The 27,433-nt window shown below is 42.4% G+C and overlaps 1 protein-coding gene across 3 annotated transcripts in view; it reads left to right on the forward strand.

The window, feature by feature from the left end:
- GORASP2 (golgi reassembly stacking protein 2) overlaps positions 1–27,433 on the forward strand; it is a 1,358,808-nt gene that overhangs the window by 1,237,017 nt on the left and 94,358 nt on the right. The window lies entirely within an intron of this gene.

Raw genomic sequence — 27,433 nt, forward strand, 5'->3', positions numbered from 1 at the left:
ATCACATTTTTGTATCCTGCACTGATTGTTTTTTCAGCTGTCTTTCCGTTTTACCAATGTAATGTGCGTTGCATCGTGTGCATAAAGCTACGTACACTAACCCTTTTGAATTACAATTGCCCGTCATACTTGAAATATAAGTGCGATTGATATCGTCCAACCTGAGTGTCTTGGCTAGATTGATGTACTTACATTGTTTACATCTACCACATTTAGTTGTTCCTTTATGTCCTTCATTTTTATCCTTTACATAACTTGTCCTCTCAAGCAATCGCTTTACATTAGGAGCTGTCTTATATACACATTTGGGAGATTTGCCTAATGTTTGTTCTATGCCCATAGAAGCTAATAATTCCCAGTGTCTTTTGAGAATTTCTCTAATTAAATAAGTGTAGGGTGTGTACATTAGTATACATACTCTCCCACAAAAATCACTCTCCTTCTCTGTCTTTTTGTCCATACTATAACTACCTAATAGTGGTAAATACTTGTGACCCCACTCATTTTGCACATAATTAATCACATCATTGACCATCTTATCTGGATAGGCCTGGTCCAAAAATAGATTTTTAATAAATCTAAGTTCAGTCTCCATGAGAACCTTTGTGGATGACATCCTTGCTGCTCGAATGCATTGCCCTTTTATTACATTCTTAAAGACATGAGGGGGATGGTTGCTGGTATAATGAATGTAATCATTCGAGAAAGTGGGCTTTCTGTACACTTTAGAAATATAGAAATAAAACCATCTTCATTGTGACTGATTGATATATTTAAATATGAAATTTCAGTGAAACTGTAGTTGTGTGTAAATTCTAAAAATTCTGTGGTGGTGTTAAGAAAATCCATAAATTCATCTAATCTCTCCACAGATCCATTCCATAAGATGAATATATCGTCCAGGTATCTAGCGTAATATAATATATCAGAATAAAATTCACTGTTGAATACATGTTCTGACTCCCATTCAAGCATAACCAAGTTCGCGAAAATGGGAGCACAAGCTGCTCCCATTGCCACTCCCTTGGTTTGCTTAAAATATTCTCCTTGGAAAGCTATGTAATTGTGGTCCAATACTAACCCCATCATGTCACAAAGTAAGCTTATCTTATCCCAGGAAAAGCCTGAATATTTTCTTAAACTACTAGCAAAAAATTCCAAACCTTCATCTTTGGGAATACTTGAAAACAGGTCCTTGACATCTATAGTAAGATATATTAAATTGGGATGCCATTTGTCCTTGGTTAAATCCCCCAAAAATTTCCAAGAATCTTTCATGATATTGGGGAATGGAATTGTAAATATTTTTTAACCATCTGTCAATCAGTTTACCTATATTGAAAGTTTTAGATCTGGACCAGATACAATAGGTCGAAAAGGTGGATTCTCCAAGGATTTATGAACCTTAGGTATTCCAACCATTTTTGCGAAGACCGGATGGTCTATTTTTAAAAATGTGTACGTATCGTTGGATATCCTGTTGTCAATCAGATATTCTTCAATACATAAATCTATTCTTTTGTGGCCAATGTTTATTTGGTTGATAGATATATTTTCATAGTTTCCTGACTCATATAGGAGATTATGAATACCCTCGTTGTACTCGTTGGTGTAGAAAATAACTGCACCACCACCCTTGTCGGGCTTCATAATTCTGATATCTTTATTACACATAAGTTTTGATAAACATTCTCTCTCTAGTGGTGAGAGGTTGTCATTATGTTTGTTCCTATCTTTCCTTAAATTCTTGTGTGTCCAGTATATATCATTACAAACCATTTTCTCGTAGTTAAATACATGTGGATTAGTCTCAGGAATATATGTACTTTTCCTCACGAGGTCCGTTCCTGCTATGCCAGTGAACCTCCCCTCTTTTTAGAACTGTTTTTGTCAAACTGTGCTACTAAATTGAGTCTTCTACAAAACATCTTAACCTCCTTAATATTATCCACTAAATTCATACCAGTCATGGGAATGAATTTCATTCCCTTACTCAAAAGTTTGACAAAATCAGTGTCTACCTCTACCTCTGTGTAATTATACACTTTAAACCCTTCGTATACAATTACATTGGGTCGTTGATTGACAATGTTATTCTCCTGAGAAGCTGCTCCCTCAATGTAAATATTACTGTTGTCCATGATACCTATCCTACTCCCCTTATGATCATTAAGTTGAGACAACAGGGACCGTTTACTTAACACATTTTCATCGTAAGGCAGTGGTGTTGGTAGCTGTTCGCTTCCATATTTTGTCAGACCCTTTGCCAGTGCTTGTGGGGGTTTCTTGCTGGAAAGAACCTCCCCCCCCCTGAAAATTTTCCTCCCTAATACTACCCTTTGATGGTTTTCTCTTAGTGTGATAGTTGATGTGATTACTATCAGGGTCCCTGTGTGAGGGCCACACATATGCCCTGTTGTTCTTATAAAGTTCTAGATCACGTAATATTTTTCTGTTTTTTCTCTCCACTATAGTATGTATTTTATTGTCTGCTACTGTGTATTGTTTTGTGTATAACTCCTTCCATAAGTCAAAATCCTTATGGTTTATAATAGTATGATTCATGCTTTCCAATTCATTAGCCAACTTAATAAGTTTATCATCCTGAAATTTGATTAATAATTTTATGTATGCATACCCAAAATTATCAAATAGATCATTAAATTCCTTAATAGTATCTAATCCATACACAATACCCAAAGGTAATTTAAAAAATCTCAAGCCTTTGGGCACAACTTTTAGTTTAAGACACTTAGACAAATAACTACAATCTACTTTAGTATTTTTGTAAGACACAAGTTTTTTACCAAAATCATATATTAGTTCCTTCACAGATGTGTATGTCAATTCAGTACTTTTGTATTTTTTATTTGTAAATCCAGCCTCTGCATCAAAAAAATCAAAACTGTCATCTAAAAACTGTTCCATCAAGCCTTCTTCATTACACTCTCTTTCATTACATTTTTTATTCCTTATTTTGTATTCTAAATTAACTTTTCCTTGGTTAACAATAGATTTAGCTTTGCAGGGGCTCGATATATTATGGGTAACAGTCTGAATTACAGTACCTTTAGGGGCCAGCGTGGCCTTGGATTTCCCATAACCATATGTCTTGACTGAAGGAAATTCCTTCGGGCGTGCTCCAGTTAAATATTTTTCCTGTCATGCCCTACTGAGGCTAAAATCGAATGTAAAATCCTGTTCTGATATGTTATGCGGATGATCACTGTATAAATAGCCATCCCCATTATTGGATAAGTCTAGTCCATCTACGGTAATTCCTTTACCCTTGTCTGGTAAATCGATAATAATGTTGGTATTACAATTCAAATCAAAAACGCCGTCAGTGTCCCTTAGCTCTTTAGGGAAACCGCAGTCTGGTGTATGCAGTACGTCGGACACATACTGCTCAGGAGATGATGCTAATGCAACAGCATTTCGCTCCCTGCGCTGGTTTAAACCACACGCTTCCCCTGAAGTACGTGCCTCGGCGTCATCCGATTCTGATGCTTCCGTCGATTTATGGGACTTTCCTTTCTCGACGTTTACAGTTACCAGACTGGTAACTCATTTCATAAGTCTATGCACTTCGCCTTGTAGAGATGTTAAATCAGCTCTTAATAGAGCAAGATCATCCTTCGACAATAAAGCAGTTGAAGGTTCCACCGAGTCATCCATCCAGACAGTAAGCTCAAACCAAACAAAAAAAGATTCCAACTAGATAACGAAAACCTGGATAAGTTGACTGTAGGAATCACTGCTGGTACACAAGGATGCAAGAATTGTTTTTATTGTAAATCCACACAACACAAGATAACGAGGTTTAGCGCTTTCAACTGTTTATCACAGTCTTCCTCAGAACACATCATTTATGAAATTCATCCATTTTATACTCATCATGATTGAATAATTAAATAATTACATATAAAAAACCGCCAAAAACTTTAAAGGCATACTGTTGCACAACATAAACTACATTTCAAAATCAGCTGATCATTCCAATGGTCTGGACAGATAAATAAATGCAAACATGTATTTTTATGTATATATTTCAAATGCTTTTGGCAATAACAGTGTTAGCATCTACAATCAGTGAGCTTTCAGTTCACATTCATTTTATTTCATGAACTTTTTAATATTTTATAATATACGTCATCTTATAAGGTTATACATGTTTGCATTTATTTATCTGTCCAGACCATTGGAATGATCAGCTGATTTTGAAATGTAGTTTATGTTGTGCAACAGTATGCCTTTAAAGTTTTTGGCGGTTTTTTATATGTAATTATTTAATTATTCAATCATGATTCCTACAGTCAACTTATCCAGGTTTTCGTTATCTAGTTGGAATCTTTTCAGTATGTGCCATGAGATCTTTTTTTATTCAAATTAGCTGCCATCAACTCAGACAAATGTGACCTTGGTTTAACTTCTCATCCATAGGACTGTATACACAGGATTGCATCATCCCCCAGTGCTGCACTGTAGTGTCAGTAATAGGGAAAAATGGACCTAATTACCAGAGCTGGGAGTCAAACCTGCAAATTTCTGATCTTTTGGTACCAAAAGCTAGTGTGCTACATGTTGAGCCACTGACACTGATTGATGCTGTTATAACTGAATTTTTAGAGGGGGAAAAAAGAAAGGAAAAAAAAAAGCAAAGTAATCTTGTAAAGAAATTTGCGTTGCTGACGGTCTTTAGTTTTGAAACAGTTGGTCAGCAAGCAAAAGATCATCATATACAAAGGGTAAACATGCCCAGCATCATCATGGTCAGAACCAGTACAGAGGAAAGCATCTCTTGTCTGTTTTGTGGTCAGGCAGAGAGGAATATAACAAGTGGACTGTGTACCTACAATACTGTACCTCCACTTTTCCATCATTATTTCCCCCTGGGAGGCAGCTTCCTTATGTATTTCTCCACGTGGCTACCAGTAACTACAGTAAATTGTTCATGCAGACAGTAGTTTAGGGATTTGCAGTAGAATTTGTCCAAAAAACAATTGTATGCCATTCCTCACATCTCACTACTTCAGGTAAGACGAGACCTACTATTGACAGATGGTTGTTGTAAAAAATCAGTATATTGGTACCCCCCCCCCCCCCAAAAGTCTTTTTTAGGCTTTTTCTGGTCCCCACGAAGAACACTACTTTGATCAGTACTGGGTTTGAGAGAGATCCCCATTTTTGTGCAAAAAGATTTATAGTAGTAACACTGTAAGCATTTCTGCTGTACATAAAAGGGGGGTTGTATATCTAACGTGGAAAAGTGGAAGTTTTGTAGCATGGGGAAGTCCATCAATTGAGGTGTGTGTGCAAGGAAGTAAAATTTTTTGGTGTAATGAAGACCAAACTCTTTAGGCAGAAGTGAATTTTTGGTAAATGCGCATCTTTTGCAGCATCATTTTCAGCTTATAGTACTGTAATTTTGGCTGTATCCAGCCACCTAAATATTTGTTAGATGCTTTCCATATTCTGAGAAACAAAATACAACTACCTTTTCATACCAGATGATTGCCTGTTGATAATAAATCTTAACCGTGATTAATTTTCCAGTCAGATGTTAAATATACTAAAATACCCAATACACTGGTCTTAGATTTTTTGCAGTCTCTGTTTTTCCACAGTTAGTAGTAAATCAGTTAGTAAAAGTGTTTGAGTTTCCTTGATTTAAGACTTCAGAGAAGATCTCTCCTTCATGGGTCTTAAATATTGGAAAGGTTATGCATTTGAGCTTTGTCGGAAAAGTTATGCATTTGAGCTTTTAAAGACAGTAGGCATTAATAATCCCTTTTTGAAAAACATTTGTTCTTTTTGCTTTAATCTCAAATAGAAGGTTGTCCACGTTAATCAATGTTGTGGTCTCTCATAAAAAAAGGAAAGCTCTAAAGACCAATCCTGCATTTATAAAAGCAGATCATCTTTGTATTTCTGTTAAGAAAAACAAGGCGTGCTTCAAATAAAGCATTCCTTGTCAGAGCATTTGACCTGTTCATAGGCAAGGACTAGGCTAGCTGCCCTTGCAGACCTATTCAGTTTCCCTTTTGAATTAACTTATCCCATTTGATGTTAGGTTGGCCTTACCTGGTATTCCCTTTTGCTTTGTTAAGCAAAATACACCTTTGCAAAGACAGTGTTATTAAAGCATACTATTTTGACACAGTAGCAACTTTAGTAACTCACTTTGAAATGTTTTTTCACAAGACATTTTAGAAGCTGCCTTAAGGACTGCTGCCCACACTTCGATGAAACTTATCAGGACTGTGCTACAGGGTGCCCTGTAACTGTCCATTACCCAGTAGTAGCAAAATACTGCTTGGAATTTACCCAGATGTAATGAATTATTGTTGCATTCTTTTTTCCCAAAGAAGATAGCACAGTTGAGTAACATGCCGTAATAGTAGAGCGAGCTCACTGTAACAGTAAAGCTTTCCTCCTTTGAGTATGAGGACTTTATAGTTACTGTGGATGTCCTTCAAGGATGCATCTGCAGTCTTTACAAATGGGTTGTCCTGTCGTCAGGCAGCCCCTCGGTCGGCCGGATTCCAAAGTCTGGGTCTGGCTTCGGCTGGTGTCGCACTTCACCCGACGTCATTGCGGCAGTCATTCGGGTATAAAGGCATCAGCCGACGCCATTTTCCGCAGTCTTTCTTGCCGCGTGGCGCCCGAAGCAGAAGCTGTTCGCAAGTGCCGGTCGGTCAGATCCAGAGATTACTACTACCGAATACTACTTCGAAGACTTCTATAAAGCTAAGTACCCCGTTGGGGACTCTTTCTTGCCTCAGCCGATGTCAGAGAAAGTTAATAACTGTTTATCTTGTGGGAAACAAATACCTCATAAAGATTTCCACTCCTATTGCATACATTGTTTAGGCCCAGACCACGACGTAGCAGCTTGTCTAGCCTGTGCTTCTTTTAACCGGCGGACGCTTAGACGTCGCTCGGACTTTGCTGAACAGATTTTCGGCTCTGATTTTGCCTACATTATGCCGTCGGATCCTCCGACTACGCAAATAACCAAAAGCGCAAAGAAAGGACCGACACTCGCGGTCCGCGGTTTCGGCCGAAACCGCGGTTAAGCAAACCACGAGTGTCTCGGTTTCGGCGGAAACCGGCAAGCGGGTCTTTTTTCAGCCGATAACTTGCCTTCTACCGAGGCCTCTTCTAACCTGGTAGAAACGGCTTCTGAAATCCAACCTTCTGTTGCGATTTCACAGGATTTATCAGACACCATACCCCTAGATATTTCTACCCCTGCACGTGGAGCTGCTAGGCCTCCTCCAGCTATGTCTATTAAGGCCTTTGCCAGGGCTAAAGCAGCCAAAGCATCAAAACCTGTGCCTGCCAAGCCCCCCTCTCACAGGCCCAGCACCAGCTCCCATATGCTTTCTTTGGCAGAGGATCTCATCTCTTTAATTCGTGGAGCCCAGCCTCATCCAGACAGGGCCTCTCTCCCTCCTCCAGAAAAGAGAACTAGAGCAGAGCCCCCTGAGCCAGTAGCCACAGATGATTCCTCTGATGACTCAGATCATACAGATCCTCCTGAGGCCTCTTATTCTCCTTACGAAGACTCTGATGCTGAGGAGTCCATCCCTTCAGCCTCTCCTCCTGAGGAATTTTCCTTTGGGGAAACCTTGCATGCTATGAGGGAACAATTCCAGTGGCAGGGCCAAGATTTCTCAGACTCTAGAAAAAGGCTTAGGACCTTTCTACACTTGCCACAGCATAGGCCTTTAGCTATACCTCCAGTTCTATCTGTTGTTGATGATGCATTTAATGATGCTTGCACTGCTCCTGATACTTTACCTCCGGCCCCTGCGGACACTCATCACCACTTATATAAGGCTCCTTTTGCAGATCCAGAGACTATCTCCCAGGGCCCTAAAGCTGTAGCAGCTACTTCTTCTAAAAACCCCCTCCTCTCTGAAAGGGAATCCAGGTCCTTAGAGAGATGGGGTAAAAAAGTTTACACCTCTGCTACTTTGTCAGCTAGAGCTTTGAACTGCCAATTTCATATGATTCAATATCAAGAGTTTATGCTTGACCAGTTGACTAAAAAGCTGTCCTCAGAAGAATCTTTAGATAAAAAGTATGTTCAAGAAATGTTACATAACATACAGCAGGTTAGTAACCATTCTTTAAAATGTGGCTATGATGCACTGGAGGCTTCCTTTAGATCAGCCATGACTGGCACAGTTATCGGGAGGCATGCATGGTTGAAAGAACAGGCATTACCAGACCATGTCAAAACTAAGCTTTTGGATGCACCTATGGACAAGGTCAATTTATTTGGTGCCCCCGCACAGCAGGTACTAAAAAAGATGGAAGAGAAAGCAAAATCTGTGCAAACAGTGAAAGATTTCTTACAAGTTCAACCTCCAAGGTTTAGCAGAAACTGGCCCTCCAAGAATTGGTCCTTTCCAGACTCCTCTAAGGCACAAAGAGGCAGGAATAGGCGCTCTAGAGGCAGAAACCAATCCAGGGGTGCCTACAGGGGTCGCCAGTGGCAGGGTAACAACCAACGAGGCACGGATACAGCCACCACCACTACAACAACTCAATCACAGTGACTTGGCGATGGCACCGCCTACCAGGGAACAACTAGAAGCACCCTTAGGCGGAAAGCTAACATTATTTACAAGAAACTGGCACTGCATTACAAGAGAAAAATGGATTTTGCAGACTATAGACAAAGGTTACAGATTCCATTTCCATACACTACCAGGAAAGAGAGGAATGCCAAATCTACCACCTTCTCAAAGGACAGAAGCTCTAAAACAAATATCTCAATTATTAAGAATGAGAGCTGTGGAAAAGGTACCATTTATGGAGCAAGGGAAAGGATTTTACTCCAGGCTCTTCCTGGTACCAAGAAAAGAAAACAAATGGAGACCTATTCTAGACCTGTCCGCTTTAAACACATTCCTCATTGTTCCAAAATTCAAAATGCTGACCCTACAGCAGCTTCTTCCCATGCTGGGCAAGGAGTCTTGGCTGGTAACTCTAGAGCTCAAGGAGGCATACCTGCACGTCCCCATAAGACCAATTTGCAGAAGATACCTCAGATTTCTTGCAGGATCAGAGCACTATCAATTCTCAGCATTGCCCTTTGGCTTATCTACTGCCCAGAGTGTTCACGAAATGCCTGGCATCAGTAATCGCTCATTGCAGACTTCAGGGAATTCAAATCTATCCCTACCTGGACGACTGCCTGATACAAGCGGACAACAAAAACAAACTAACAGAAGACTTACAAAGAGTCATCTACCTGCTGCAAGCCCTGGGATATACAGTCAATACAAAAAAGTCAAGGCTGATTCCTTCCCAAAGAATAACCTTTCTGGGTGCAGAACTGGACACATCAAAACAAATGGCATTTCTAACTGCAGAAAAGAAAGAGCAACTTCCTCTCTACTTCTTGGCATTAACAAAGCAGAGCCATCTTACTGCAAGAAAAGTGCTACAAGCTCTAGGCTTCATGGCATCCTGCATAACACTGGTACCTCATGCCAGGCTGCATATGAGAAAGCTACAGTGGTACCTAAAGAATTTGTGGTCTCAGCACAAGCACAGCCTAGAAACCAAAATTCCAATGATCCCATGCCTGAAGCAAGAGTTCTTATGGTGGGCTCAGGCCTGTCAATCAAACACAGGACTGCCCTTCTGCAAAAGTCAACCAAGACAAACCATCACGACAGATGCCTCAGACCTCGGTTGGGGGGCACACATGATGGGCAAGTGCATTCAAGGCCTATGGACTCAAGACCAGCTGCATCTGCACATAAATCTAAAAGAAATGATGGCAGTAAAATTGGCAATCCAGGCATTCAGACCTTTTCTCCAAGAAGGCCAGTTGATGATAAGGACGGACAACACCACAGTTATGTGGTACATCAACAAACTGGGAGGCACACACTCATACCCTCTATGCCGGCTGGCACAGGACCTATGGGATGTGGCTCTGAGCTACAGCATTCAGTTACAGGCAATTTATGTACCAGGGAAGGAAAACATTCTAGCAGACATATTAAGCAGAACTACAACAGATGCCCACAAATGGATGCTGCATCCGGACATCTTCAAAACCATCACAAGAGAATGGGGTGTACCACAAATAGACTTGTTTGCATCCCCTTTCAATCACCAGTTGAAGAAATTCTGCACAAGGACTTACCACCCACTTGCTTGGAAGGTGGACTCCCTATCCTTCAGTTGGAAAAACCTGACGGCATACGCATTCCCACCACTTCCTTTGATGCACAAGGTGCTTCTCAAGATCAAAGAGGAACGTCCGAGGATCATTCTGATAGCCCCAGACTGGCCAAGACAACATTGGTATCCACTGCTGAGGAGCATGTCCCGGGAACAAATATGGACACTGCCCCTGATCCCATTACTGCTGACACAGAACTACAACATTCTGCATCCAAACCTAAAAACTCTGCAGCTAACTGCCTGGAACATTACATAACAGCAGTTAACCCAAATTTATCCCAAAGGGTTAAAGACATAATCCTGGAGGCTCGTAGACCTTCAACAAGAAAGAATTATGCAGCAAAATGGAAAAGATATCTCATCTGGAGTACTGCAAAGGGGCAAGATGTGACACTGGTGAACATAGCCAACATCCTGGAGTACTTGGCGGAGCTCTTCCATACAGGCCTGTCCTATTCCTCCATCAAGATACATGCATCAGCTATTTCAGCAGAATACAGCTTGGATCCTGCTGTCTTCTTGCATCCTCTGCTCAGACAGTTTCTGAGAGGAATTAAAAATGTAAAACCTCCCAGGAAACCTCCATTGCCAGCATGGGACTTGAACTTTGTGCTAGAAAAGCTGACTCTACCTCCTTTCGAACCAGCAGCTACAGCAGAATTGCAATACTTATCCTGGAAGACTGCTTTCCTGCTGGCTATAACTTCAGCAAGAAGGGTCTCTGAACTACAAGCATTAATGGCAGTACAACCCTTCCTGATCTTCCATCAAGATAGAGTGTCCATGAGAACAAATCCTACATTTATGCCTAAGGTGGTATCCAGAGTCTCTTTAAATCAGGCTATCCACCTTCCTACATTCTTCCCCAATCCACAGAACAGGGGAGAAAAGCTCTTACATACCCTGGATGTGCACAGACAATTACGCTACTACCTGGACAGGACAAAAAACAATAGAAAAACTGACCAGCTTCTGGTAGCATATGCAACAGGAAAAGAAGGAAAACCAATTTCTAAACAGACAATCTCCAAATGGATAGGAAATTGCATTAGATTTTGTTACTCCTACCATGGAAAGAAAACTCCAGAGAACATCAGGCCTCACTCCACAAGGGCTACAGCCACTACCACAGCTTTCTTACGAGGAGTGGCTACCAAGGACATTATAGAGGCTGCTACTTGGACCTCCGTGCATACATTTGCCAAACATTATAACTTACCTCTATACTCTAGATCCCGTGCTGGTTTTGCCACTGCTGTTTTGTAAGGGATCCTGACTACACCATAATCTATTCTCATTTCCTCCTCCCCTAGTTTAGCTATGGTATTCTACCCATTTGTAAAGACTGCAGATGCATCCTTGAAGGACATAGTACAGTTTTGTACCTACCATAAATGTAGATGTCCGAGAGGAATGCATCAGCAGTCAGGATTACCCACCCTCCTTCCCCTCTGAGGTACTCCTAGGGTACTTACCAATCTTCAGCTAGCTTGGGGGGGATCTATTATGGTGTATTTGTTTGTATATATGTACATACATGCTTATTTTGTGTGTTTGCTTTCTACTTTTTGGAAACTTTGGCATTTATCCAAATTTAGCCATCCAAGAGGGCAACTGGCATCTGGGGCAAGAAACACTGAGGAAAATGGCGTCGGGTGATGCCTTTATACCCGAATGACTGCCGCAATGACGTCGGGTGAAGTGCGACACCAGCCGAAGCCAGACCCAGACTTTGGAATCCGGCCGACCGAGGGGCTGCCTGACGACAGGACAACCCATTTGTAAAGACTGCAGATGCATTCCTCTCGGACATCTACATTTATGGTAGGTACAAAACTGTACTTTATAGTTGTTAAATTTATGAAACCCATTTTTCAGTATTTTAAATGTTTGATTTTGTAATCTGGCTTAGTACTGGGTACTTGTCTACTGTAAGCAAATTTTCCATGTGGGACTTCCAGACTTGATGGATTGAAGACAACATGGCATCACTTACTGTGTTAGGGCCTTGCACCACCTCCAGCCTTATCTTAGGAGAGACAAAATCAATGTTGGTCCTCAGGAAAAAAAAAAAACAAACAGCAGAGAAAACAAGGTGCATAAAACTAAATGTAATGGTTTTCGGTTGTACTGACCTTTCCTTAAAGGTGTACTTATTTTAAGTATCTTGCACAGCTTTACTTTACTGTAACAGTCTTCATGTAGTGGTACAGCTTTTTAAATATTTAACATCTTATTGCCACCACTGACCTTGTGTTATTCTTTATAGCTAACTTATTTATTTATTCAGACTGGTTCTGTGGGAAAGGTGGTGAAGCATTGACAACAGCTCAGGTGAAAATGGTTCAGGTAGCAGCCTTGTGCAGTAAAGAAGCTAGCAATGGAGTAAAGAGGAGTGAATAGACAAAGCCTGCTGATATTTTTCAGTGGGGATGATGTGGAGGAATCTTGGAGGTGTGTCTAGAGAAATGTTAATACAGAGACCAGAAATGTGGCAGGAAGCATCTGCCAGTTGTTAGGTATGCAGTTGTTAGTTTTAGTGTGGCATTTGGCTTAGAGGATTAAGAAGTTATTAACAAGCTATTTGCTGTGATCCAGTGGTGAAAGGTTTGATTCCCTCTGCCTCCATTGCATCACTGTGCAACTATGAGCAACTTAATCAGACACTGCTCCTGTTCTGAGTTTGAAATAGCTTCATGGAGATCAGTGCTGTACCCTGGAAAATAAACAAAGGTATGTCCCTAGTGAAACAATTGCATGCCCACTTGTGTAGTGTAACCTCACATACTGGGGATACTTTGGACTTGCAACAAAATTATTTGGCAACACAAAGTGACACTGCTATCACTATACTGCAATTTCCTTTCCATTTTCTTCAACCCACTTAAAGAATTAATCTAGTCTAAGAAGGTTAGACTGGACAGGAAAGTCAGAGAATGCAGAGTAGCACTGGACAGCCACTGATGGTTTGGCTTCCATATGCATACATATGCACAAAATAAAAGAAGTGTCCCACAATTTCCTTTACAAGGACAACACAATCGAGCAATAACCCTGATGTTCTTCACACTGCAGGAAGATGTCCTCAGTGGCAGTTCTAATATGAGGTCGCCTTTCTTTAGAAGGTGAGAGCCAAGGAGGGGGACATCATATGTTGGCCAGAGCAAAGAACTTTTTTTTAAATTATTAAATGTAAGGAAGATATTGTTGCCCCTTGTCTGCTGATCATGGAGCTTCCCCTTACTAGACTTCATTCCCTTGTGGTGAGAGTCGTCCAGGAGCCCCAGGGAGGTAAAGCCATCCAGAGGAGCCATTGTTTAGGCATCTGTGAGGGGTATTTTGCCCTTGCTGACATCTTGGCTATGAAGGCAATTCTGTTGGTCCTAACCTCACCCCTCAGGAGGAAGATATGTGAGCCACATCAGCACAAAGGCTCGCAATTCTTTCCTCATGCAGGTGCTTATTTCTGCACACCCACTATGAAAGCTAACACTAAGCGATGGCTTGGTAACTGCATGCTTACATCTAAGCCACAATTTACATCTCTGTCTTTATCTAAGGGACTGTGACATTCTGTGGCCTGATCCACTCTCACCCCCCCCCTCCATGGGTACACCTATCCTCCCCTGCCATCTCTGGCTGCCCAAGCCACTGTTTCACCTCAGGTTGCCTGAGCCATATTCCTAGTGTTATCCCTATATGCCAAGAGAGCTAGCTAAATGCAGATAAGACAATTTGAGTATAGGAGAAGTGCCTCAATACCTATGACAACTGAGCATTCAGAGAATGTGCAGGGCACACTATACTCATGTGCACATGGCCACTTTAGCTATTTGCTTTTTCCTCATACTTTGTGGGCCCAGCTGTTGGAACTTCCCCTTCAGTCTACAATAAAAACCTAAACCTTTTTCCTAATGAGAGGGATGACATTGGCTGTACAGTTCCTCCCGTACCATGGTAGTTCAGTGGACAGTGATGCACCAATAGCTGTAGAGTCCTCAGTCCCCCACCAGCATTTGGCTGGTGTCATGCCCCTCTCACTGAGTTTCTAAGTGTCTGTTCATAAAACATAACATGTTGCAAATTTTCATGACAGTTGCTTCATTGATGTGTTAGGGACTCTACCTGGCCTCTTTCCTGGTGTATCCATATATGTGTGTATACCATGTGAACCCCCCCCCCCCCCCGCAAAAAAGTAAGTTGCACATAATCCTCTTACTTATCCTGAGAGTTCTGAAAGGGGGATGTCCTTCTGTTCTCATGTTCTCACATTGTGATTCTCCACCTCAGGTGACCCGAGCGTTCAGCTCGTTTACCAAACCTTAAGCCTGGTTGCTGTCTGGTGTGTGAGATGTCGCACGCTGGCCATAAACCATAGGCCATAAATGTGACATCCTCACACACAGACCTCAGAACTTTGTTAATCAGGCCGACTGAGGGAAACCTGACAGCAGATTACCCAAATGTCGCAGTCGAACTTCAGCTTGCTCGTTCTGGTCCATGTTATGGAAGATATTAAAGATAAGTATCCCGTTGGGGAAATCTTTATTTTTGATAAGAGCTTAGGTTGCTGTTTGTCTTTTATTAGCCGATGTCATCTAGGAAGGGAAAATATAAGTGCGGTTGGCAAATTGCGCACAAAGATGCACACAAATTCAGCTTATTCTGCTTAGGCCCATCTCACGACCATACAACCTGTAATATCTGTCAGAAGTTTGTACCCAACACCTTGCGCACCCATCTGGCAGCCCTTAAATTGTTTGTTGAGAACCAGTGATTAAAACAACTGGCCCTATGTATGGATCCTGAACCAGTTGTCAAGGTGGAGCCACCTAAAAAGAAGGCCAAGGTTTCAAGGCCTGCTACTGCAGCGCCTCTGACGTCACATGTCCTACCAGCTACTAGTCTAGGGGCTGAGCGATGTACGGAAGAACTGATGACTTCAGTGGGTAGCATGTTGGAAGCCGCCCTAGAATCTCCAGTTGGCACGTCGACAGAGGTTTCTGCTATGTTGGCCTCCGCCAATGTTAAGGGGGAGCCCGGCTTGTCTGGACAGCTGTCTTCAGTTTCCGAACAGGGCTCCTTGGCCCCAGGCCTGATGCCAGGCACTAGGCCTTCGGCCTCTCAAACTATTCCCAAGACTCCTTCTCTCAAGAAAAAAAAAATGGCATTTGTCTGCCCCAGTGGAAGACCATCTAGACTGGCAAATGTTTGCCCAGTCTGTTGTTCAGACCTTTATGACCCAGAGGCCCGCAGCGTCATATACTCCTGATGTTCGTGTTTCACTGTTGCAGTAATTACATTTGGGTAATCTGCTGGCAGGTTGCCCTCAGTCGGCCTGATTAACAAAGTCTTGGGTCCTGTGTCGGTTGCTGTCCCTTCTTCCATGACGTCAGGTTGTCAGGGGTATAAAACATGCAGCCGACGCCATTACATCAGTCTTTCTTGCTGTGCGGTGCCCGAAGCAGAAGCAGTTCGCAAGTGCCGGTCGGCCGACTCCTGAAATATTAATTTTCGAGTTTCAGAACCGAAGTCTTCAACTAAAAGCTAAGTACCCCGTTGGGGAAACTTTTTCTTGCTCCTTACCGATGTCAGTAAAAGTTAATAATTGCATTACTTGTGGGAAGCAAATACCTCATAAGGATTTTCATTTGTACTGTATTCCTTGCCTAGGCCCTGACCACAGCGTGCCTTGCTGTCGGTTTTGTGCTAAATTTAATCAATGCACTATTAAACGTCGGCATATTTTTGCTTTTAAATATTTTGGTTCAAGATTTAATTATCCAGAAATGTCATTGGTTAGCAATCCGACTACCGGAATACCTAAAAAACACAAAGAAAAAGACTGTCGCGGTCCAAAACTGATGACAGTGCTTCTCCTAAGCCAGTCGCCAGTTTGCTGGTACTCAGTGAGGCGCTTTCGCAGCCCCTGATACCCGCTACTTCTGATTCGCAGGCCTCTACTGAGACCCATTCGGAGTCCGGTATGCCACTAGATGCTTCAATTATGGAACCCGCGGATGTATCTACCTTAGATAGGTCCGGAGCCGCTGTGCAGGCACCAGCTTCTGAGGGTGTTTTCAGGCCTACAGATTTGTATATTAGACTACGCCATCTTCAAAACTAGGGCCAGAATCTAAATCTATGTCTAGCTGACGCCTGGGCCACATGTGCAGGCCCCTATGTCTAAAAAACAAATTATCAAAATGGCTGAAGATTTAATTACTCTGATCAGGGGTAGCCAACCCCCTCCTTCTAAGAGGCCTAGGCATGACATTGATTATGAATCTTCTGAACAGGATTCTATTTTTTTTACTCTTCTAATGAACAAGATTTGTCTAGTCCTACTTATGAGGACTCTGATGCAGAAGATTCCATTCCTTCTGCTTCTCCCCCCTGAGGATTTTTCTTTTGGGGAAAATTTATATACCTTAAGGGAACATTTCCATTGGGAAAGTCAGGATTTCTCTGAATCTAAAAAGAGACTTACGGATTTTCTTCTTCCTCAGCATAGGCCTTTGGCTACACCACCTGTTCTAGACATTGTTGATGATGCTTTTTTTCAGAATCTAGTATGGCTCCTGATTCTCTGCGTCCGGCTCCTTGTAAGCCAGAGAGATACTACAGGGTTCCTGACTCCCACAAATTTCTTTTCAAAAATCCTATTGCTGATCCTGAAACCATTTCTCGGGGTCCAAAGGGCATTAAGGCCTCTACTGCTAAAAATGCTACCCCTTCTGATAGAGATTCCAGGGCGCTGGATAGATGGGGTAAGAAGGTTTACACTTCTGCAACTTTGGAAATCAGGGCTTTAAACTGTCAATTTCATATGCTTAAATATCAACAGCATATCATGGGACTACTTAAACAGAAAATGATGTTAATTTCTAACTGTGTGGAAAATAAAGATTTGCAGACTTTATTACATTCAGCTGACCAAGCTGGAAAACATACTTTGCAATGTGGTTTTGATTCCTTGGAGGCCTCTTGCAGGGCTGCTGTAACTGGATCTGTGCTAAGAAGGCATGCTTGGCACAAAGAGCAAACTCTGCCTGACCATGTTAAAGCAAAATTGTTGGATGCTCCTTTACAACAGGACCGTCTCTTTGGTAATATGGCTGAAGAAGTGTTAAAAAAGCTGGAAGATGAAGCTAAATCTATGCAAACTGTGAAAGATTTCTTACAAGTGCAACCTCCAAGATTTCGTAGGCACTGGCCTACTAAGAACTGGTCCTTTCCAGTTCCTTCGAGAGCCGCTCAAGTCAAATCCAGACATTCTAAAGGCTCCATGTTTCAGTCACAAGGAACTTTTAGAACAAAATAATGGGGTGACTCCTCCTCCAAATCTGGAAACAACAAGGCACCTTCCTATGGTAAACAGTCTCAATGACTTCCCTCTACAATCACCAAGCACTTACCTTTTAGCCACCCCTTTGGGGGGAAAGCTGGCACTTCATGCACGAAACTGGCAAATTATTACCCAGGACAAATGGGTTTTAAATATAGTATCCCAGGGATACAGATTTCATTTCCACACGTTGCCAATCCCAAACGGATGGCTTGACCTGCCCCCAAATCAGTGGGCAGAGGCCCAGAAACAAGTTCTGTCCCTCATGAACATGGGGGCTATCCAACCAGTACCAGAAGAGGAAAAGGGACAAGGTTTCTATTCAAGACTTTTCCTGGTACCCAGAAAAGACAAATCATGGTGTCCAATTCTGGACTTATCCACTCTAAACACATTTCTGGACATTCCAAAATTCAAAATGCTGACTCTTCAACAGTTACTACCTATGCTAGGCAAAGATGCCTGGTTGGTAACTCTACACTTAAAAAAGGCTTACCTGCATATCCCAATCAGGCAATCTTGCAGAAGATACCTCAGCTTCAAAGCAGGCTACTTGCATTACCAGTTCTCTGCACTGCCTTTTGGCTTATCTACTGCACCCAGGGTCTTCACAAAGTGCCTGGCTCCAGTAATTGCATTTTGCAGGCAAAGAAATATTCAAATATATTCATACCTGGACAATTGTCTAATTCAGGCAGAAAACAAGGACATTCTTCTAAAGCATCTGGCGTATGTAAAAAGGGTTCTAACTTGTCTAGGGTACACCATAAACAAAAAGAAATCACAACTGGTACACTCTCAAAAAATTACATTCCTGGGTGCAAGCTTGAATACAACTGCCCAGATGACTTACCTTACACCAGAAAAGCAAATTCAGTTAGTGACTTACTTCAAACAGGTGGCCACAAAAACCCTGCCATCTGCAAGACAAATTTCGCAAACCTTAGGGTTCATGGCCACCTGCATTCTTCTAATTCTATATGCAAGACTGCATGTGAGGAAACTTCAGTGGTACTGAAAAAGTTTATGGAGCCGACATTGTCACAGCCTGGAAACAAAGATTCCTATTATACCTTGCCTGCAACTAGAGTTCCTATGGTGGGCAGAGGCCTGCCACAAAAACAAGGGACTGCCATTCACTCCACCCCCTGCTGCCCAAACCCTAACTACAGACGCATCAGACTATGCTTGGGGGGCTCATTTGGCAGGAAAGTGCATTCAGGGCAAATAGAGCCCAAATCAAATGCACCTACATATCAGAAAGAGATGCTAGCTGTACAGAATGCACTGACAGCCTTCAAGGACTACGTTCATCCAGGACAACTAATGGCAGACAACACCACAGTTATGTGGTACATAAACAAGCAGGGGGGTACACATTCCTACCCCCTTTGCAGACTTGCCATGGCATTGTGGAACACGGCCTTGACCTACCAAATACAACTACAAGCACAATCCCTGCCAGGAAAGCGAAATACTCTGGCAGACGAACTAAGCAGAAATCTTATGGACCCACACGAATGGAAACTGGAACCACAAATTTTCAACATGTTGGCACGCAAATGGGGGAGTCCAGACATAGTTCTGGGGTGAGGCAAAAAGATCCATCAGTTGGACAAATTCTGCACAAGAATTCATCACAAAAAGCTTGGAAAGTGGATGCTCTATCATTCAGCTGGAAAAACCTATCAGTCTGTGCTTTTCCCCCTCTGCCTCTGCTCTCCAAAGTTCTACTAAAAGTCAGACAGGACAAACCAAAAATGATTCTGATTGCTCCAGACTGGCCTCGCCAACACTGGTACCCACTCCTGCGCAATGTGTCACACCTTTCTCCATGGCACCTGCCTCAGACACCTTACCTACTGTCTCAGCAGAACTACCAAACTTTGAATCTTGCAGCATGGCTAATCAACTAATTTCACCCTTGGCATCCCTCAGCAAACTTGTGATGGATGTCATTTTGGAGGCTAGAAGGCCTAGTGCTAGAAAATCGTATGCTGACAAATGGAAAAGATTCTGTGCCTGGAACCAATCACAAGGAATAAGCACAGCAATGCCCATTATTCCTCAGATTCTGCGATACTTAACTGAGATGCTTCACAAGGGCCTATCTTTTTCTTCCGTAAAAATCCATGCCTCTGCCATTTCAGCTCATTACAACACAGAACCTCCACTCTTCCATCATCCTCTGCTAAAGCAGCATCTCAGAGGGGCCAAAATTTTAAGACCTCTCAGGAGAGTGCCAACTCCTGCATGGGACCTCAATTTTGTTTTGGAAAAACTTACTCTCCCTCCTTTTGAGCCAGCTGCTGCTGCAGACCTAAAATTTCTCTCCTGGAAAACATATTTCCTTTTAGCAGTCACTTCAGCTAGAAGGATTTCAGAATTACAGGCTCTTATGGCAGTGGAGCCTTTCATTATTTTTCATCCGGACAGGGTGTCTATCAGGACCAATCCATCTTTCATGCCTAAGGTGGTATCCAGTGTGGCCCTTAATCAGACCATTCATCTGCCAACTTTCTTTCCCAATCCACAGAACAAGGGTGAGCGGATTCTGCATTCATTGGATGTACACAGACAACTTAGATTCTACTTAAACAGGACAAAATCTCTTAAGAAAATCTGAACAACTATTGGTGGCATTTGCTGCAGGGGCAGAGGGAAAGGCTATTACAAAGCAAACTATTTCCAAATGGATAAGCCATTGTATTTGTTTCTGCTATATGCACCATGGTAAACCTATCCCTAAGGGGATCAGATCTCATTCCACCAGGGCTGCATCTACTTCTGCAGCCTTTCTAAGAGGGGTTCCTACCAGAGACATTCTAGAAGCTGCTACCTGGAGCTCACTTCATACGTTCACCAAACATTACCATTTACCTCTCTTCTCTAAATCCAGAGCTGGCTTTGCCACTGTTGTTCTGCAGGGCCTTATAGCTGCTCCTAATGCTGTATAAATCCATCCTCCCAACCATATCTTTGGGATTCTACCCAAATGTAATGACTGCAGCAGTGAAACACAAAGAACATAGCACAGTTGTGTACACTTATTATTGTAGATGTTCGAGTGTATTCACTGTTGCAGTCTTGGTTCCCCACCCTCCAGCCCCCTGTTTTTCTCTTACTATACCTCTCCTTTCTTTTACTATGCTTAAAGGCCTTTTTGGTGTATTTGCTTTTGTTTGGAGGTATATTTTTTCTGTTTTAAATTATATACATATATATATATATATATTTTACTCCTCATTTGGGAGGCACCTAACATCTGGGGCAAGAAAAACTGATGTAATGGCGTCGGCTGCATGTTTTATATCCCTGACAACCTGATGTCATGGAAGAATGGACAGCAACTGACGCAGGACCCAAGACTTCGTTAATCAGGCCAACTGAGGGCAACCTGCCAGCAAATTACCCAGATGTAATGACTGCAACAGTGAATACACTCGAACATCTACATTTATGGTAAGTGTACACAACTGTACTTTCTGCCTACCCTTAGTCCTAGGCCTGCCTCTGTCAGTTCCATCCCTCTTCCTCAGACTCAGGAGGAAGACTCTTCTTTTTCCTCTTCCTCTGATGAGTCTCTCACTTGTACCTCTCAGCTGGCCTCCCCCCTGGAATACTGTTCTCCAAAGAAGACTCCTTGGAAGGAGACTCCCCACCAGAAGATATCACCTTTGGGGAGACTATCTCCAAATTGAGAGAATACTTCAAATGGGACTCCACACAAATGACTGAGGTAGAAAAAAGATACTTTGAGCTTCTCCAGATGGATTCTCCCTCTGCTATTTCCCCTGTGATTCCAGCTTACCTGCATTTTATGGAGTCCTTTGCTTTTGCCTCCCACGACCCCTGAATCACAACCTCTGGCCCCAAAAAGGCCATATAGGTTCTATAAAGTCCTTGATAATCACAAAGTACCTCATCAAGCCACCAATGGCAGACCCAGCTGTCCTTGCAGTGTCACCAGATAAGCAGTCCAGGCAGATTCCTTCCTCTTCCCTGCTGCCATCAGATAAAGATAGTAAAGTGATAGACAAACTGGGAAACAAGATCTACACTTCCTCCTCCCTGGCTTTAGGGCCATTAATTACCAGACACACATGGTAAAGTATACTTTAGATTTAGCTTCCCAGGAATCTACATTGCTCTCTTTCATGCCCGATTCCCCTACAAAGCCCCAAGTTGCCTCCAGATTTTCCTTAGCACAGGTAGCCAGGCATTCCATAAAATGCAGCTACGATGCTACTGAAGCCTCAGTCAGATCAGCCACATCTGCTTGTGTATTACACAGATACTCCTGGCTCAGACTTCAACCCCTCCCTGATGACTTCAAGAACAAGATCCCGGATGCCACCCTGGATAATAAATTCCTCTTTGACAAGCAATCTGCTGAGCTATTCAAATGTTTGCAGGAGAAAAGCAAGGAAATGTAGGACCTGAAGCATCTACTTGTATCCCCAGTTCCAAAATTTTACAGGAACTACCCTGCAAAACCTAGCTTTGTTATGAGGGCACCTGCTCCTTCCACTTCTTCCTCAAAGCATAGGAAATGGGCTAGGAAACCCTCATCCCCTAGGAGTACTCCCAATCTACCCCCAGGCAGCCCTTTTCAGACAGACTAAACAATGCGTGACTGCATAAATCCCATTCACCTGTCCTGCAGGAGGCCATGAAACCTACTACCAGGAGATGCTGTTTATCAGAGTGAAAATGGTTCTCCAGCTGGTGTCTTCAAAGGCAACTAAACCCCTTCCAGGCAGATGTACCTCGGGTTCTAGCCTATTTGTGTGAGCTCCTAAAATCGGAACGTTCATACTCTTCAGTGAAAGTCCATTTGTCAGCCATTTCAGCTTGCTTACCCTATGGATCCACCCGTATTATCGAGATTGGAGGTGGAACTTTTTTCTCAAAGGGATTCTCCACATCAGACCACCAAGGAAACCTGTACTTCCTACTTGGGACCTGAACTTTGTGCTAGAGTAACTTACCACTGCACCCTTTCAGCCTGCAGCTTCTGCCTCTTTAAAGATGTGCACCTGGAAGATTGTCTTGCTAGTAGCCCTTGCTTCAGCTAGAAGAGTCTCTGAGCTGCAAGCACTCATGGCTACTCGACCCTACACTGTTTTCCACAGAAATAGGGTTTGTCTTTGTATTAAACCATCCTTTCATGCCCAGAGTAATCAATGAAATGTCTCTTAACATCTATCCATTTACCCACCTTCTTCCCTTCACCACAGAATGACAGTGAGAGAGTGCTCCATTCTCTGGATGTCCACAGACAACTGGGGTTTTATCTGGATAAGACTAAGCACAATAGAAAGTCCAACCAACTTTTTGTATCATTTCACCCCAGGGCCCTGGGAAGAGCTGTATGCAAACAGGCTACATCTTCCTGGATATGTAAAACTATATCCTTCTCTTACTCCTTCCATGGTAAAGAGCTACCACACACAGTCAAAGCCCATTCCATTGGAGCAGTGGCTTCTTCAGGGCACATTTTTCAAAGGCATGTGTACAGCTAGAGGCAGCCATATGATCCTCTTGTGTACACATTCACCAAACACTATAAATTGGATAACATCTCTAGAGCCAGGGCAGGATTTGTAAGAACCATCCTGCATGGATTCCTGGAGACTGCCACCTCTTCCTCCACCCGTTTTTCTACATGAGCCTTTGGTATTCTCCCACATGTGACAATACTGCAATATGAGAACAGAAGGACATAGACTAGTTGTGTAAAATCTTACCATAACCATAGATGTCCTTTTCTTCCATGTTGCAGTATTCCTTCCCTCCCCTCCCTCCTGTCTCCCTAGAGGGCCATTTCCCTGTCTGGATGGCAACCTTCCTTTATCCTTAGACTATTGCCCGACTGGGCAGTCAGTTCTGAGGTCTGTGCGTGCGGATGTCACATTTATGGTCCACAGTTTATGTCCAGCATGTGACGTCCCACGCACCAGACAGCAACCAGGCTTAAGCTTTGCTAGATGAGCCGGACATTCGGGTCACCTGAGACATAGGATCCCACATGTGAGAATACTGCAGATACTGCAGCATGGAAGAGAAGGACATCTATAGTTATGGTAAGATTTTACACAACAATCTTTAGTTAATTACCCTGTTTTTCTCCACTCAAACAACCAGCCCATGGTGTAGGTTCATAGGTAGGTACTAGGCTATTGGACCTAGGGCCCATGTAAGCCTAGCCAAAGGTACCCTGGCTTTCGCCACCCAAGAAAATGATTTTCCTGTGCCACTGTCGAGCAGAGCCACAGAAGTGAACCCGGGGTATATTTCCTATATCCCATCCAATCATCAAGAGTTTTCTTGAAGAGTGCTAATGAGGAGCTTTGTTTGATATAGATAGGTAGTTTGTTCCAAAGTATGGGAAGTCTCTGGGACAGGAATCTATCCCTCCAGCATGTTCTGTTTATTGTGGTGGCAAGGTTTAGGTCCCTAGAGTGTGTAGCTCATAGGGATTGGGATTTCTTTAAGTGGAGCATGTCTAAAAGCTCTGGGTTTGACATAGCTTTGTGTGTTAGGCAGAGATCGCCTCTGAGTAGGCGATATGCGACAGAGTAAAGCTGCAGTTCTTTGAGACGGTCTGCGTAGGGCATCTGTTTGAGGCCGGTAATCCTCTTTGTGAGGTATTTATGTGGCCTTTCCAGTTGTTGTAGGTGTCTTGTAAGGTACATACCAAAAGGGGCATTGTACTCTATAATGGGTCTAATGAGTGACGAGTAGAGGGGAACAATGACCTCTTTTTTCCTGGATGAGAAACCTTTTGTAATGAGGTGTGCCACATAGAAGGATTTCCTGACTACTGTGGCGATGTGATTATCAAAGGAGAGACTACTGTCCACCTGTGTCCCATGGTCTCTTATCGCACTTTCGGTGTTAAGTAGACTGCCGCCTACGTGGTAGTTCATGGGTACAGAGTTTTTACCAAAAGGGAAGCATTGAACAAGTAAGATGTAATGCATTTTAATCCTTTAAAGTGAAATTCTGTTAGTCTAGCAGTGAGACACAGAATGGGGCATCTCCCTCACAGCCTGGGGAAGGTGAACAAGACTGGTAGACTCATCCTCACTTCTGGCCCTCTAGTGAATCTGAATGTTAGACAGACCTGTCCAGTCAGTGTGATGTATGTGTATTTTCTTAAAGAAAAATTGCACTTTAGAAATAAAAAAGTTTTTTTCACTCTGTCTTTGTTTTCTGAGCTATTTATCACCTCGGGAAAATCACTCTTAAGTGGTTATTATACAATTTTAATATGTGTTTCTACAAATGGTTCCCCATAGGGATTACAATAGTAATGTGATCTTGTTTTTCTTCAACCCATTCTCTTTCACATAACCTGTTTCATATCTGCTTTACATGAGTCTTGTAAGGAAGGGGTGGTGTTTTCCTATACCATTGACATATAATGAGATTAGTGTCAGCCACTGTCATCTTGTATACTTTCTGTTACAGGACTGCTTCTTTTTTATGAAATGACCTTCACTTATGTGTCTCAGAACCTGATTTACATTATACTAAGGAATTAAACAGCTGCAGCTGTTCTAAATTAAATAATTAAGCTAGAGGCTGTAACTCTAACGAGTGATGGGGTTTATTACAATATGACAAAATTGTATATAGCAGCAGACCCAGAGCACATAGCTGTCAACCTCTTAGCACAATGAAATCTGGACAAAGCCAAAAGTAATGGGGGAATAAAGCTCCAAAAATCAGAACAATTTTTAAATATTGCTCTTATAAAGTTAGAAATTTGCTAAAATAAAAGTCTTATGTTACCATGTATTTTCTGAAGGATATGAAGACTGAAACTCAAATGCTTGTTATTATTTAATGAGTTCAGTCCTCCTCGGTGATGTGTTATGAAAAATCCAGAATACCACATATTTTATGACAAACAGACTAAAAATATGAGGCAAAAATCTGGACAGGTGAGAAGTATGCCGAGGGTCAGATTTTTGAAGGTATTATATTTAACATTATGTAAAGCAAGTGTAGTTAATTTGGAAGCTCTTACAAGACTTAGTGTGTGAAGTGAAAACAGATTGGGAGCACTTTGGCAAGATATAGTAACATGAGAAATATTTAGTTAATTAATTGCTGCGTGAGGAGTAGCTATAAGCTAGATTAAAACAGACACCATAAGTTTGAGTGTGGAAGCTGTGGAAAGCAAATCACTTTGCTAAAATGTGTAAAATGAACAAATTTCATAGAAAACGATTGTACATATTGCAGCAGATTCATGAAAATTAGTTGTTTGTGGGCATGATTTGTGTTGTGCATGCACAGAGTAAGTAATTTGCAGAAAACACAGAAAAGGTGTGGCTAGAGAATTAGTTGAAAAATTTAGGAGTAGTGTACAGTGCTGCATACTTTAACATAATGAAGTCCTGACCGAAGTCACTGCTGCAGTGTTCGTAACATATGTGTTTATGGTCCGCTGGTGCCCAGCCAGGGTACCAAAGCTTTACCTTCCTGAGGGTGTACATCCAAAGCATGACCTCAGCTTGTATGCATCAGGGTATATGGGCAGACATGCACAGGTACATCAGACTATCTTGCCACCATCCCAAACGCAGGTTGTGCGTCCATTGAACTTATCTGCATTGGGTCACTGGTACCATTGCTTTGTTTTTTTGCATTTCAGTAAGTGCCCCTTTGGGGAATCCTCCTTTCTCATACTTGATTTTGTTAGATGTCAGCTAGGAGGGGAAAGTCTGAGTGCATTAGGCAGGTACCGTACAAGGACTTGTGCACTAAGTGACTTTTGTTTTCCTTAGGCCCAGACCATGACTACAAAACTTACTCCATCTGCCAGTTGTTTGTTCCAAAAACCCTTGGGTCGAAGCTTTCCTCCCTTAACATGTCTCTCGAAACTCTGCATCTAAAGTGACTGGCCCCATCCAAAATGGGGGCATCCCCAGCATCTGATGTCATCCATCTGCCAAAGAACTGTCTGTGAAATAAAGAAACTCAAAAGAGACCCCAAGATTACTCGCAGTCTGACATCTCTGAGTCAGATGCACCTGCCGAGGTTGCAGAAGCACTTAGTCCATCAGATACCTTTTTAGTTGCCAACTACCAAACCCTGTTGAAGGCCAGTATGGCTTCTGAGACCTTGCAGGCTATAAACACCTAGGATGAACCACTTCTCATTATTTCAGAGGGTCCATATGGAGTCCCTCAAATCTTAGTCAGGGAGAAGGTTACGGGTACTCTTATTAACGTTCACCAAGGTTCCAAACCACCAAGACTCATTCATATGGATATCATGCCTAAAAAGAAAAAGCAGAAAACTAGGCATGTGACCTCCCGTACAGTTTCCAAAGAAAAAGAATGGTTTGATTTCTCTCAGAGCTTATTTAAAGCATTCATAGCCCTGAAGCCTCTTCCTCTTGTGACCCATTGGCCAGAGCCCACACCACAAAGACATACACAAGATTCCTTTTCCTCTGAGGGAGGAATATGATGTGGATTCTAAGCATTCCCTGGACTTTTCCTCACAAATGCATTCTCCAGGACAACTTTTTTTTCAGATGAGGGGAGACTTGCTTTTCTCCTGACCGTCCTATTGAAGAGGCTTCTTTTGGGAGGAACTGTTCAGAACAAGATGAGGTATTTTGAATAGCAATCAAAGCAAATCTCTGATGTTCAAAAGAGATGCTATAGTCTTCTAGAAATTGCCATATCAGCCCCCCAGTCCCTCCAGTACTAGGTTCATACCAGAACACCTTTCAGTCTATATGTGCAGCTCCCAGTTCTCAAACTCCTGTACCTAAAAGACCAGACAGAGTCTCTAAGGTACTGGATGAACTTAAATACTTGTATAAGAACCCTGTGGCTGACCCT

This window comes from Protopterus annectens, chromosome 6.part1 (assembly GCF_019279795.1).
Source record: "Protopterus annectens isolate FY-2018-M chromosome 6.part1, PAN1.0, whole genome shotgun sequence".
Lineage (NCBI taxonomy): Eukaryota > Metazoa > Chordata > Ceratodontiformes > Protopteridae > Protopterus > Protopterus annectens.